This window comes from Anolis sagrei, chromosome 1 (assembly GCF_037176765.1).
Source record: "Anolis sagrei isolate rAnoSag1 chromosome 1, rAnoSag1.mat, whole genome shotgun sequence".
Classification (NCBI taxonomy): Eukaryota; Metazoa; Chordata; class Lepidosauria; order Squamata; family Dactyloidae; genus Anolis; species Anolis sagrei.
Window position 1 is genome coordinate 45,292,531 of NC_090021.1, and position 7,133 is coordinate 45,299,663.

Below are 7,133 nucleotides of genomic sequence, written 5' to 3' on the forward strand. Positions count from 1 at the left end.
GGGGTTGTGGAGTTTTGCTGTCCCGTTGAACCAACCTAAGAGATTTATAAATATACTAGCTGTGCCCTGCCACGCGTTGCTGTGGCCTATAGTAAAACTTTTCAAAGTAGAGGTAGGTATCTGGAGTGTTATGAAAGAGAGGTACCTACCTATTCCTTCCCCCTTTTTCTCCCCCTTTCTCTCCTTTCTTCCTTCTCTACCTCTTTCTTTCTTTTTTTCCTTCTTTCGCTCCTTGGTTTCATCCTTCTCTCTTTCCTTCATTCCCTCCCCCTTTCTTCCTTTGCCTCCTTTCTTCCCTCCATGTTTCCTTCCTTCTTTCACTTTTTATTTTCTTTTCTCCTTCCTTCTTTACCTCTTTCCTGCCTTTCCTTCCTTTTATTTTTCTTTCCTTTCTACTTTCTCTTTTTCCTTCCTTCGATACCTCTTTCTTTCCTGCCTTCCCTCCTTCCTTTCTTCCTTCCCAATGCTTACCCAACCCTTCTCGTGCTTTCTGTTGGGTCATGGGAGTCCTGTGTGCCACGTTTGGTTTTTTTCCATCGTTGCTGGAATTCAGAATGCTTTGATTACAGGTAAACTATAAATCCCAGCAGCTACAACGGAGGGGGGTGGGTGGAGGAGGAGTGCAGGGGCGGGGCGTCGGTGGGTGTGGGCGGGGCTTGGGCGGAGGGGGTGGGAGGAGGAGTGCAGGGGATGGTTTTTGCAGTTTGAAGGGGGCGGGGCTTGGAGGTGGCGTGGGCAGGGTAAGATGGAGGAGGGATGGTTTTGGCAGTTTGAATTTTGAGTAGGGCTTACCCAACCCTTCTCGTGCTTTCTGTTGGGTCATGGGAGTCCTGTGTGCCACGTTTGGTTTATTTCCGTCGTTGCTGGAATTCAGAATGCTTTGATTACAGGTAAACTATAAATCCCAGCAGCTACAACGGAGGGGGGTGGGTGGAGGAGGAGTGCAGGGGCGGGGCGTCGGTGGGTGTGGGCGGGGCTTGGGCGGAGGGGGTGGGAGGAGGAGTGCAGGGGCGGGGCGTCGGTGGGTGTGGGCGGGGCTTGGGCGGAGGGGGTGGGAGGAGGAGTGCAGGGGCGGGGCGTCGGTGGGTGTGGGCGGGGCTTGGGCGGAGGGGGTGGGAGGAGGAGTGCAGGGGCGGGGCGTCGGTGGGTGTGGGCGGGGCTTGGGCGGAGGGGGTGGGAGGAGGAGTGCAGGGGCAGGGCGTCGGTGGGTGTGGGCGGGGCTTGGGCGGAGGGGGTGGGAGGAGGAGTGCAGGGGCGGGGCGTTGGTGGGTGTGGGCGGGGCTTGGGCGGAGGTGGTGGGAGGAGGAGGAGTGCAGGGGCCGGGCGTCAGTGGGTGTGGGCGGGGCTTGGGCGGAGGGGGGTGGGAGGAGGAGGAGTGCAGGGGCGGGGCGTCGGTGGGTGTGGGCGGGGCTTGGGTGGAGGGGGGTGGGAGGAGGAGGAGTGCAGGGGCGGGGCGTCGGTGGGTGTGGGCGGGGCTTGGGTGGAGGGGGGTGGGAGGAGGAGGAGTGCAGGGGCGGGGCGTCGGTGGGTGTGGGCAGGGCTTGGGCGGAGGGGGGGTGGGAGGAGGAGGAGTGCAGGGGCGGGGCATCGGTGGGTGTGGGCGGGGCTTCGGCGGAGGGGGGTGGGAGGAGGAGGAGTGCAGGGGCGGGGCGTCGGTGGGTGTGGGTGGGGCTTCGGCAGAGTGGGGTGGGAGGAGGAGGAGTGCAGGCAGCATGGGCAGGGTAAGATGAAGGAGGGGGCGGAGAGATGGTTTCGACAGGGCAGGAAGCGGCGTGGCGGGGCTTGGACTGGGGGAAGAGGGTGGCAGGGTTAGAAAGGGGCGAGGCTTGGCAGCGGCGTGGGTGGGCTTAGCAGGGGGAGGGGGGAAGTTGCGTGGTGCATGTGTGGGCGAGAAGGGGGCGGGGCGAAGTTGGATGTCAGTGAACTACAACTCCCATACTCAAGGTCACGGAGGGAAGGGGTGGGGCGAAGGGAGGGGGCGGGTCTTTCCGGAGGGGGTGGAAGGAGGAAGGAGTGAGTCAGGGAGGGAAGGGGTGGGGCGAACGGAGGGGCGTGTCTTCAAAGTCTCCCCCTCCCTTCACCCCACCCCTTCCCTCTGTGACTCATTCCTTCCCTCCTCCCTCCCTCTCTGGTTACACGCCCCCTCCCTTCGCTCCACCCCCTCCTTCATCTTACCCCTCCCACGCTGCCTCCAAGCGCCGCTGCCTCGCCGCGCCGCATCCCCACCGGCGTGTCTTTCCGGAGGGGGAGGGAGGGAGGGAGGAGGGAAGGAGTGAGTCAGGGAGGGAAGGGGTGGGGCGAAGGGAGGAGGCGTGTCTTTCCGGTGGGGATGCGGCGCGGCGAGGCTTGGAGGCAGCGTGGGAGGGGTAAGATGAAGGAGGGGGTGGAGGGAAGGGGGCGGGGGGAAGTTGCGTTGTTTGTGTGTGTGTGGGCGGCGACATGTTCGTGCTGGGCGGGGCGAGGGAAGTGCTGAGGGCGCATTGGCCGTTCGGCCATGTGTGCGCGCGAGCTGGAGACTTTGCTCCAGTGCGCATGCTCAGTTGTTTTGCCATTTTGTGAGTGTGTTGTTGTGTTGTTTGTAATTGTGAGTGGATTAGTTTGTACCGAGTGGGTTGTCCTAGGGCCATGGCAATTTTGGTGCAGTTTCGTTGGGGGGGTTTAGAGTTTACCTGTCCGGTATAACCAACCTAACAGATTTATATATATAGATAGATAAGCCCAGTTCAAAGTATATGATATGGGAGACACTAGATTGTAGTTTACTCCCCTCCTAGTTCTTGTTTCTGAGCTTTGACACTTGATGCTCAGGTGTCAGCGGTGGCATACGTCCTACCTCAACATGTACTTGACAGTATTTCCTGCTCAGTTTACTGTATTGTTGCACTTTCCTGCACTCCTGTAAAAATGTATTGCATTTATTGAAAGAAACATAGCTGTACCTCAGCTATGTTTCTTTCAGCCGTATTGTTTTTATATTGCTATCAATTTTGTTGTTATTTGTTTTATCTGATGTTTTAATTGCTTAGTGTTTACATGTGTGTTTTAATTGTAATCTTGTCTGTGTCCCTTGTAAGCCACCCCGAGTCCCCTAGGGAAGATGGTTGGTGGGGTAAAAAAATAAAGTTATTATTGATGAGTAGCAGATTCAGCAAATGCTTTCTGAACATCACTTATATGTCAGTGCACAGTTTAAAAAAGTTTCTGGTGGAATTCTGGTAGTTATCCCCCAAAAGTAACTTTTCCAGGCTTTGAGTAGATATAAGAATTAAAGGAGTTTATTATGGATGAGAAGACTCTGGTGTTTTCATATTTGATGATGCTCATATTTTGCACTGTAGAACTTGTTGAATAATTGCCACAGTGTAAGCTGCCTTGAGTCCCCTTCAGAGTAGAGAAAGGCAGGGTATAAATAAGAGTAAATAATAAATAAATAAATAAATAAATAAATAACTTTCACAGTCAAATATGTGAGCAACAGTAACGCATCACTAAGGAGAGGATTCAAATTTGCAAGGCAGAAGCCAACCAACAAACAGACCCATTGCAAGCTACCTTTTCACATGGTTTAGGAGGGTAAAACATAAACTTAATATTCCTTGTAAAAACGTACAAAAGTAGCTTTGCATACAAAATATTTGTGCATAGTCTAACACAGGGACTAGTAACTTCATCAGACGGGCTGATTTGCCCTGTGTATTCCACTTCTTCTCCCTTTTCGCCATTACATGATTTACAATGATTTCTGGCCAAGCTTCATAGTGAAAGGGGAGAGCAAGCAGTGTATGCCACTGCTGCAGCAACACGGGTGCTTTTCACTCTTGTCTTTGGAGCAAGAGGGGGAAGCCAGGTGGTGATACTTCCCCCTCGTGGGATGGGACAGAGCTAAGTCGGGCGAAGCGGGGCATGCTGTGACAGGTTCTCTACACCCCTCTCCGGGACCCAATGGATTTGCCACAATGTGTGGTGAATCTATAGGCCTTTGTAATAAGGTCCTAGAATAGAGAGAGAGAAGAGAATTATGGCTTCTGGTTATGCAAGTAATGCAAGAAGAGAGATGTTGCAAAAGTGAACAAACAAGAAGTCTGAAAGCATGTAAACTAAAAGTTAATAGGTCTTGGCATGCAAAGTTGCTAATTTGTAACTAAATTTCTATATCTCTCAGTAGTCTGCTCTCCTTTCTCATTTCCCAACCATTCTATGTTGTAGTAATAGCTTTGCAGTTATTTAAATCTGTGAGAAAATGTCTCTTCAAACAGGACACCTACCTCTGTCCTGTCCACACCAATAACCAGGAACAAATGCTATTTCATCTTAAAGCAGTCCATAATCAAACAGTAATAAAGGTGATGCCACAGGATCCAGATCATCACTGTTGCTCAGTTAGGAATAGCTTCAGAATGTCATGGTGTTATTCTTATAAAAACTATTCAATTGTTCTTTCTTTCTAGCCAACTCATTTTGTGCATTCTCCTCCATTCTGCCTATATAAAAGTACTATATTGCCACAGTAAAGGAGGGAAATGTTTTTTTAAACAACATGCTCATAGATGATCTAGTATTATAAATATACTATGAAAGTGTATCTTGATAGCGGGTTGTGACATTAAAGGATGTGTTACATTACTATCTTCAGTTTGTGATCTAGTTGACCTTCCTGAATTGCATGCAATACCAATAATGAAGCTTCTAATCTTGATGAATGCTCTCTTACATAGCTGGTTGTGCCACTAAGCATCCCTCGATGTTTGCAATTTGTATGGAGTAACAGATGCAGGCTATTTTCTCTTCGCACCATCACTCTTGAGCATGTGGTCCTATCACCTAGGAACAACAAAGGACAAAGTAATCAAGAAAAATCTGATGCTTCAAGAAAACAAGAGCTGGCTGGACAAAAGGCAAGATATTCTAGCAGAAATTGGGGAGGACAGGCCTGGCATCATATATAATTAGAATGGATGGCAGTCTATTAGCACTCCGAAATAAAGCTGCGACCAAGTAACAGGCAAATGTAACCAAGTAACAAGCAAATGTGGCAACAGGAATGTGGAAGTGGGTGCCAAGTCTGAATCAAGAGACTGCCAACAAAGAAGCATTACTAGTCCAACCAGTACAACTGCCATCTGTCAAGAAATCAGTAATTATTGGACTATAAACAATTTGGGGACTGGATATATAAAGGGCTTATTAACATGCCCATTCATCTTTAAGTAGTCCTCCCTCCCATCAGGAGTCCAACAAAGAAACAGAACATGGTCTTCTCTCTCTCTCTCTCTCTCTCTCTCTCTCTTTTGTCTTATTGCAAGCAACCTGGAACATTGTATTGTCGAAGGCTTTCATGGCCAGAATCACTGGGTTGTTGTAGGTTTTTCAGGCTGTATGGCCATGTTCTAGAAGCACTATTTCCTCAGGAGAGAATGCTTCTAGAACATGGCCATACAACCTGAAAAACCTACAACAACCCAACTTGGAACATTATCCACAGTCTCAAAAAGCTGGTCCATTTCCTCCTGAGAGGAGAAAAGGAATCTCAGAGTGAAAGGGATGCCTTCAAAATATGTTTTTAAAAGCTCCTTCTCCACCTTTAGAGCCGCTGCAAACTAGCATCTTGCGAGAGTAGAATTCAACAGCGAGAGTATGCTCGCATTGCTGCCCTAGCAAAGGGAAAACCACGCGGGCGTGGAGAAAGAGGCGGAGAAAGAGGCGGAGAGAGAGGCGGAGTCTTCGACGTCATCGGATGTGCTGGCACAGTTTGCGGAATTCTGGTAATTCTGGTAGAATTCTGGCGGAATTCTGGTAGTTATCCCCCAAAAGTAACTTTTCCAGGCTTTGAGTAGATATAAGAATTAAAGGAGTTTATTATGGATGAGAAGACTCTGGCAATATTTATTCTGCAGAAGACCCAGGGTTTGCATTTTCTGGACATTTCTGAATGTGCTCCAGAAAAATAAAACACATGTTACAAGATCTTAACATCTCATCTCTTGGTTGTTGTAGGTTTTTTTTTTTTTGTGGCTGTATGGCCATGTTCTGGAAGCATTCTCTCCTGACGTTTCACCTGCATCTGTGGCAAGCATCCTCAAAGGTAACCTCTCAACCTCTGAGAATGCTTGCCACAGATGCAGGTGAAACGTCAGGAGAGAATGCCTCCAGAACATGGCCATACAGCCCAAAAAAACCTACAACAACCCAGTGATTCTGGCTATGAAAGCCTTAGACATGAAAGCCTTTTGACCATGTGCTCCAACATTTCACAGACAAAACTGGGATATATGTGCCAAAGCAGCATCAGTGTGTGGCCAAGATGGTAAAGATTATCAATTTAAGAGAATCTACAGCAATTTACTTTTGCCTGTGCCTACTATGAATTTTACCACAACTACCTTGTACTCCTTCCAATTCATCAAATGAATACAACCTCCTTTTGCACTTTGCAAACAATTTGCATCAATTGACATACACTAAGGATAAAGGGAGAAGGTGGGTGAAGGAGAAACATACATCTTTACAGGCTAGAGGCATCTCTAGGCAAAATAAATATGTCCTTTTATTTAGACTTATTGGCCTACTATTCATTCTAGAACACCTCTGCATAAATATATTAGTTGTTAATGCTATATAACTAATCACATACTGAATGTGTTTACTACTTTGCATGAAAGCTCATGTTAAAATAAATCTGTCTTAAAGGTGATATTAGATCACCCTACTCTCCTCTTAGCTGTTTATACTTATCACTTGAATTACATTAATTTCCCAGTTTACTGGATGAAAAAAGAAATGAAGCTATGTTGTGATTTACAGGCCAATGCCTCCATCTAGCTGCTAAACAGGTTTTTGCTGATTTGAACACCGGAACTGCACTGTCGCACTTGAACTAATACACAAAGAAAGACATTTAGTCAGGACTGATAGATCTCAGAATCTGTCTACTCCTCTTCAGTCCTCACAGTAAGAGAAAAAGTCTCAAGGTGACAACACGGCCTTGAAAGGTATATGAAAATATTTTTTCTTCATTTGTTGCTTGTGTTTTTGAATTTGAATGGCATGATCTCAACATCTGCAGGTATCATAATAAAATCACAGAATCTTGCCTCTGTGGCTCCTTCTACACTGCCAGATAATCCAGGTTATCA